This window comes from Hibiscus syriacus, unplaced genomic scaffold (assembly GCF_006381635.1).
Source record: "Hibiscus syriacus cultivar Baekdansim isolate YM2019G1 unplaced genomic scaffold, ASM638163v2 tig00110863_pilon, whole genome shotgun sequence".
NCBI classification, from domain to species: Eukaryota; Viridiplantae; Streptophyta; class Magnoliopsida; order Malvales; family Malvaceae; genus Hibiscus; species Hibiscus syriacus.
Genome location: NW_024062892.1, coordinates 168,480 through 176,566, shown reverse-complemented (window position 1 = coordinate 176,566; position 8,087 = coordinate 168,480). Strand labels below are relative to the sequence as shown.

General features: G+C 31.6%; 1 pseudogene; it reads left to right on the top strand.

Annotated features, from left to right (window-relative positions):
• The first annotated feature begins 4,124 nt into the window (after nt 1-4,124).
• LOC120143727 lies at nt 4,125-6,727 on the top strand (annotated as a pseudogene).
• Nucleotides 6,728-8,087: the final 1,360 nt, after the last annotated feature.

Genomic DNA, 8,087 nt, shown 5'->3' with positions numbered 1-8,087 from the left:
CTTAAACCAATTTATACTCATTTATTTCATCTTAAACCTCCAAATCCTATCATTCATATGTAATTCAAGAATTACATCAATAATTCAACATGTTTGAATTCCACTTTTAACACTTCGTATATCTTAACTAGATTGATGACAAGTCAAATTTAACTTTCAATTCTAGTTATGAACTCTATTCCAAGATTTCATTTAAGAACTTCAAATCTTAAATCTCTCCTAACTCCATCATCTTTTGATGTTAAGATAACTTAAGCTTTCCTTAAGCTTAGTTATCATCTAATAATCAAAAATCAATCTTAAATTTAACAAGAAACTTAATAATCAGAAATCTTACATTTTCTTTGGTTTACACGCACAAGGAAGAAAGAAGAAGAAGAGAACTCTGGAAGCCTTGGGTGTTTTCTCCCCTTCTACCCACGTGTATCCTTATATATATATACTTATCCTTTCTTTAATTATTTTTTCCTTGCAATTACTCTATTGTCCTTCCATTCCTTCTTCCTTTCAATTCCATCCTACACAATAATTTACATGTAAATCTTTATACTATTCATTCATTTTATTTTAAACACCAAATTCTGAGACTTTACAATTTAGTCACTAACCCGGTATTGAGGATGTTACATATATTATCTAAATTTTATAAAAGATTTATATTTAACATATTATTAATATAATTAATATATTAAATAACATTTTAAAAATAAATTTGCATAAATAAATAGAATACACATGCTACTTTCAGTTAAACCCTAATCCCTAATATCTATTTAGAGGAAATATAATTGATTACAAAAGAAATTCGCATAACAATAAATCTACTTAAACTATGTTTCCTACTTTCAATCAATATAAAAAAATATGCTTGATACTTTCAATCAAATTAAGTTGCTTATTTTTCCTAATTGTTTCTTAATTTTATATCTTCATCAATTTAAGTCATATTAAATTCAAGTCAAATTTTAACAATCTTCACATTGACATGAATTTTGAAAGTGCAAGGAGTTCGAGACAAAGTTTTAAATTCAATAAAACAACTAAACTAAAAAAAATCAACTCTTCACCTCGACAAACATATTATCTACCTCTTCCACGAAACGTCTTAAAATGTATTAATAAGCAATGATTGCCAATCGAATTCAAGTTTTCCTTAGCTTCGATGTACGAGATAACTTAGCTTTTACATTTGCCAACTTTACTCACAACTGTATCACTGTGAGTAATATCATGTACATCATGTTCATCAATGTCAATTATATGTTTTTCGTTATTTATCTTTGTGGTAATTTGAATTCTCTTAAGCTTTTCAAAATTGGCATGTCTAAGAATTTAAACTCTTTTTTTCTTATCAAAATTGTTATGCCTACGGTTGTCTTGTTCAACAAAAAATCTCTTTTATTTAATTTAGTCAAGATGTTTTCACTAGTAAAGTCTTCATTTGACACTAAGGAGGAAGCATCAATTATATTGTCTAAAACTTTTGAACCCTATAGAACATAAAATTTGTCAATCTTTCTCTCGTTTTTCATCATAATAAGAGAGTCATTGAAGATTTCTATATCTCTACCTTCACTAAAGTATTTGTACCCTTCTCAATCGAGAGTACATAGTGAAATCAGATTTCTTCTTAAATTTGACACATGTCTCACATTACCAAGTGTTCAAACAGTCTCATCAAACAACATAATCTTAATCGTGTATGTACTTATAACTTTATAAGAGAAATAACTCCATAAAATAGCATATGTATACACGACTTTATACGTCGTAAATTAGTCTCGAATGAGAATACTATAAAAACTATTATCATAGTCAAAAATTCATTCCTCATTTGTTTCAGGGTCTTCATAAAATACAATTAGAAATTCATTATCATCATAGTCTTTTATTATATCATATTCCCTCAATTTTTGTGATCTATAATATCCCTCTGACTTTTATTTTACAACATATAGCATTCAACCTTGATATACCATTTTTTCTTGTAAAAAAACAATTTTATTCGGGGTTCATAGATTTCAACTTAGTGTTGGTATTTCTACTAGCTAGAACTCTTTTCTTAAGTTCTTTTATGAACAACGAGACCCTTTTTCAAAGAGTTAAACTTATTTATGTGATGCTTTATCTTATCATACAAGATTAATGGGTCGTAAATTTTATCAACTATAAGAGATTCAATACTATATAAAATTATATCTCTAAAGGTTGAATTAGATGGGGACCATGAACAAAGCATAATTAACTCAAAATCTTCTTTATCATACTTAACCTGCATGGTTTTCAAATCTAAGATAATTTCTTTGAAGACAGTTAATTGCTTTGGATGCAACTTTCTAATTAAGATTTTGTTTATGTATAGTTATTCCAATTTTTTTTCATAAAGCAGTGACAACCTTCTCTTTCAACACTTTCTATAGAATTTTATTTGACAAATGTAGATGTAATTGTGATAGGATCTTTTGATCCTTATGCCACTTTTTTTCTAATATTAATGTCAAATGCATCTTATCTAATCCTAACTCGTAATCAAGACAAATAATTTATATACCATGTTACCGATTTGTTAAAAAATAACAATAAATATAATGATCGTACTATAAAATAAATATCAAGATCTTACGTAAAATCACATGCGAAAAAGTAGATTTTTAGCAATGTTAGAAAAGAAGAATATAATTGAAGATTTTAATACGATCATCAATGCTTCTTTGTTCGAGTCGGACATGGGCGATAAAAAAAAAGGTTTTATTGAGGAAAATTACGCGTGCGTGGGAGGGAAGAAACTTGGTTTGAGTGTTAATGGCAAGGATGGGATGAGATTAGAAGAGATGTAGCCGCTCCTCCATCACGTCTTGTTTCCCATATTTCACTCCGCCTTTCGAGGATATTTCTGGTGACTGTTCTATGCTCATTACTCAATTTTCTTGCTATGTTTTTGTTTTTATTTGGTTGGTGAGGTGTTTTAAACGTTTCCTTTGTACGTGGCTTTATTAGTAATAATAATATTATTTAGTTAATAATCTAAATTTTTAAATAAAACATTTTAAAATTTTAAAATCAACATCAAGTATGAAATTTAATTTGAAATTCTCTTCTGCGGTTAACTCTAAAATAAGCAAGAAATACATAATAAATAATAACATATATTGTCTTTTTATTAAAAAAAATTGTTGGATGATTAAAAGAATATTTGTTATTATAAGAAGTTTCATATTCACACAACGTTTGTAAGGGTGTTTTAACGTTTAATATCAAATAATTGAGAATTTTTCAAATAAATACTATATTATAATCACATAGACTAATAAAAAAAAAGAAATTTTCATATGATTTATTTTCCCACGTTACAAATGGAATAACCCGAGGCAAAGGGCCAAATTCGACCATTCATACATATGACTGAGACTTTTGCTGAATGGTGACAAAATTTACACAAGACTTTGGATTCAAAGAAAATATGGCAATCAAGTTTGAGTCGCACATTTATGAAGATAGTTCAAAGTTCAAACAATTCAATTTATTTGTGGAACCGAGGTCTTTTCTGTAACTTCATCTACTTTTCTACCTTACAAATGAAATAGACTCAAGCAAAAGGTTAAAATTGACTATTCATACTTATGACTCAGACTACTGAATTTTCCATTTGAGATTCGTACAATTTTGAAATCGTAACAAATATTCACTCGAGGAAAAACGCTATGCTCTTAAATTCATTTCAACCTGCAACTTCCTCCCTTTTCATTTAGACATAGGTTACGTTGCTATCTTATAAACATATATGAATTTTCATAATTTTTAAGTACGAGACAATATTTTTTTAAAGATAACTACCTCAATGAATAACAACAATTTCTTTATCATCAATGCCGTTGGTTCATACAAAATTTTTATACTTGAAAACCAAATATAAATATATAAATAAATCAATTTAAATTAATCATTTACAAATATATTTTTAAAATAATACTCCGTATATACTATACATGATATTCATACCATATGTATACAAGTCCAAATCGAACTTTTACTCATGTGACCCTCCAGTGGAAGATTCATTTCTAAATACAGTATATATTTCTGGTTTGCTCCTTAATGTGCACCAAGGAGAAGCTTTATTAGGTATGGCAGCTTCCATTGGTAATTCAGAGCCATTGCAGAATAGAACAGAACCCCATTCTGCTTTGGAAGTTGAAAACCTTAATCCAATGCCAGAGAGTAACACTGGAGGCAGAGGTAACAGGTTTATGGAGGATGGTGATTCCTTGACTTGGAATGATTTGTGGGTCACGGTTTCAGGAGGAAGATCGATTCTTCGTGGCTTAACCGGCTATGCCCGCCCCGGTGAGCTCTTGGCAATAATGGGTCCATCGGGTTGTGGAAAGACCACACTTCTTGATACCTTAGCAGGTAACTGTTTAAGCACACATAACATATATTACATGGAAGTTCACTCATGATGAATATTCATTTGCAGGGAGACTGAGTGCCAACACAAGGCAAGCAGGAGATATTCTCATCAATGGACGCAATCAAGCCTTGGCCTATGGAACATCAGTAAGGAGAAATTAACCGTAACGATAAATTTAATTAAGAAAGTTACCCTTTTATTTTCATGCAAATTAAATTGACTGCTGCAGGCATATGTAACCCAAGACGATGCATTGATCACAACATTGACTGTAAGAGAAGCTGTTTACTACTCGGCTCAGCTCCAGCTACCGGATTCCATGACAAAACCTGAGAAGAAAGCGAGAGCCGAAATGACAATAAGAGAAATGGGTTTGCAGGACGCCATGGATACTCGGATAGGTGGGGGGGAGTTAAAGGGCTGAGTGGTGGCCAAAAGAGGAGAGTTAGCATTTGCATTGAAATCCTCTCAGCCCCCAAGCCTTTGTTCCTTGATGAACCCACCAGTGGTCTCGACAGTGCTGCTTCTTATTATGTTATGAGCAGAATCGCAAGCCTGAATCGGAAAGATGATATTCGAAGAACAATCATCGCATCCATTCATCAACCTAGCTTTGAAGTGTTTCAACTCTTTACCAATCTTTGCCTTCTGTCTGCAGGCAAAACTGTGTATTTTGGCCCTGTTTCTGCAGCAAATGAAGTATGTTCTCCTTTTTCCTAGTTTATAACACTTCTTATTTGTGGAATTGGCTAAACAAACTAATCTCTCTTGTTGTCTAAAACATATAGTTTTTTGCTTTAAATGGATTCCCTTGCCCGAGTCTCCAGAATCCATCTGATCACTTCCTCAAACCATAAATAAAGATTTTGACAAGGTATGATCCCAAAAACCACTAGTTCCTGAAAGCAATCATAATTGTGTAAATATCAATAATACATCTAACCATTCTATGTAACAAGATTGGCCTTCACATGTAACTTATTACAAATCATATCAGGAAATTGAGCTTGGGTTTGCTAATGGAATCCAAACAGAGGAAGTAATTGATATCCTGGTGAAGTCATATAAGTCTTCTGATCTATACCAAATGGTTCAGAAAGAGATTGCTCAGATTTGTAAACAGGTTGGTTAATAGCAGATCATTGTTTTTCTCTGAACATATATATATATATATAATGGATAATTGAATGTGTGATTATGGTTTGTATAAGCGTGATGGGGCATTGGAGAAAACTAAAAGACAGGCTAGGTTCTTCAGTCAGTGCCATGTCCTTACTAGACGATCTTTCATCAACATGTCTCGAGATCACGGCTACTATTGGATGCGTCTTGGTATCTATATCTCATTATCTGTCGTCCTTGGCACTGTGTTTAGCGGAATCGGCACGGACTATGGATCGATTCAGGTTTGTAATTGAAAACATATGACTAGAATTCAACACTGCTAATCAATCATATGAACATTTAAAACTAAACCAGTTCTAACAATTCTGATCTTTTTTATTCAGGCTAGAGGTTCACTGACGATGTTTGTGGTGTCATTTCTAACTTTCATGACCATTGGTGGATTCCCTTCTTTTATTGAGGACATGAAGGTTTGTGAACTGATGTCACATATTATATACACCGTCAATGAATCAGATGATTAACTTTTATTTTTTTTCTTTGACAGGTATTCGAACGTGAAAGATTAAACGGGCACTATGGAGTGACTGCCTTTGTGGTTGGAAACACGTTGTCTGCGCTTCCATTCTTGGCACTGGTAGCACTCATTCCAGGAGCAATTACTTATTTCCCTCCCGGACTTCACAAAGGATATGAACATTTCTTCTTCTTTGTAACCGTACTATTTGTTTGCATGATGTTGGTGGAAAGCCTAATGATGATTGTGGCCAGTTTGGTGCCCAATTTCCTGATGGGAATCATAGTAGGTGCCGGGGTTCAAGGTCTAATGATTCTGGTTGGAGGATTCTTCCGGTTACCGACCGATCTTCCGAAGCCGTTGTTGAAATATCCCTTCTACCACATTGCTTTCCATAAGTATGCTTACCAGGCATTGTTCAAGAACGAGTTTGAAGGCATGACATTCCCCAATGTACAAGGTGGAAATGGAGGGTCCCAATCGTTACCGGTGAAGAAATTTTGAAGGAAACATGGCATTTGGAAATGGGATACTCCAAGTGGGTTGATCTTGCTATCTTGTTCGCAATGGTTGGGTTTTATCGACTTTCGTTCTTGGTCATCATCAAGACAACCGAGAAGGTAAAACCGGTGATCGCCAAAATCATTTACGCTACCCGCAACGAAAGAGTGTAGTAGTACATAAAAGCACATGTCTTGTGTTCAAAGTTTTAAATTATTATTCAAAAATTATATGAAGACATGAGAATAGAAGAATATTTTATAATAAATAAATTATTATTTAACTGAAAATATTTTAATTATTTTTCAATGGAATTAGATTTGCTTAATTTCGGGATATCAACTTGTTATATCTCCTCCGGATCTCTTTCGTAAGTTAAATCTTCATTGTCACAATCTTTGTATATCGAAATCTCTGAAGAAATTCTTTAGTTGATCAAAGCCTCCAGAAATCCATATCCTCCAACCAGTCACAATCCTTTGGTTGATCTCTAATAGGCTTACGTGATCTATCATATCAAAATCTATTTCAGACGATCATATCTATTCAACATGCCAACTTATAAGTAGTCATTATAACACTAGACTTGACACTAATACTAATAGTCTTATATAAATTCTATGTAAGATTAAAGTGATCTTGTTCCAATTTTCTTTTTATAAGCCAAGCGTCATTCAACATCTGTAACTCACCATTCTCTCTAAAACCATCAATAATAGCTCTCTATCCAAGTTAAAATGAATAAACCACATAAAATCATTGTAACGACGTTCAAAATTTGATATGACCATTGTAAGTCTTTGATGATGTCGTTTGGACTCACCAATATTTCGACAACTTTTCATGGATCAAATGAGTAAACTCTTTCAATTTTATTTTAACCGGTTCATAGTGATCTTCATTAATTACATCTTAATGTATTTGAGATCGAAGGATGAGCGTGATTATCATCTCTGCATTGTGTTGCAAACATTTCGAGAGAAGTAAGTGTAGAAGTTCAATAAGTGTGAGGTTAAATTATTTGAGGAACTTTTCTAGATCGTATGATTTTTTGCAAATGACATTCGTGTAGACCATATCATGTTTGAATACTTCATTGAAAGAAAAAGAAAATATTTTAATTCGACGGTTGTTTTGATGATCTAATGTGATGTTTTTGACTGATCATATTATAAAATATGTATATATTTTTAAATTTAATAGTTTTTAAGAAAAAAATTCTAGCAATTAGATGCTACCACATCAACACACTTTACTCATCATTAGTTTGATCAATGTAGTTAGAGGAGTTCAATTGATCATAATTTTTTAAAATAAAGATTCAATTGATCACACTCATTTAATTTTTAAATATAATTAAAGGGACTAGATATATATTTAAACATTTTTATAAACTAATAGAAAAACTTTTTATATAATACAAAATATAGAGTAGACTACTATATAAATGATGCCTTATATAAGTATATGATATTTAATTTATTTTGAAAATATTTTAAATTTATTTTATAATATATATTTAAAATACATGAA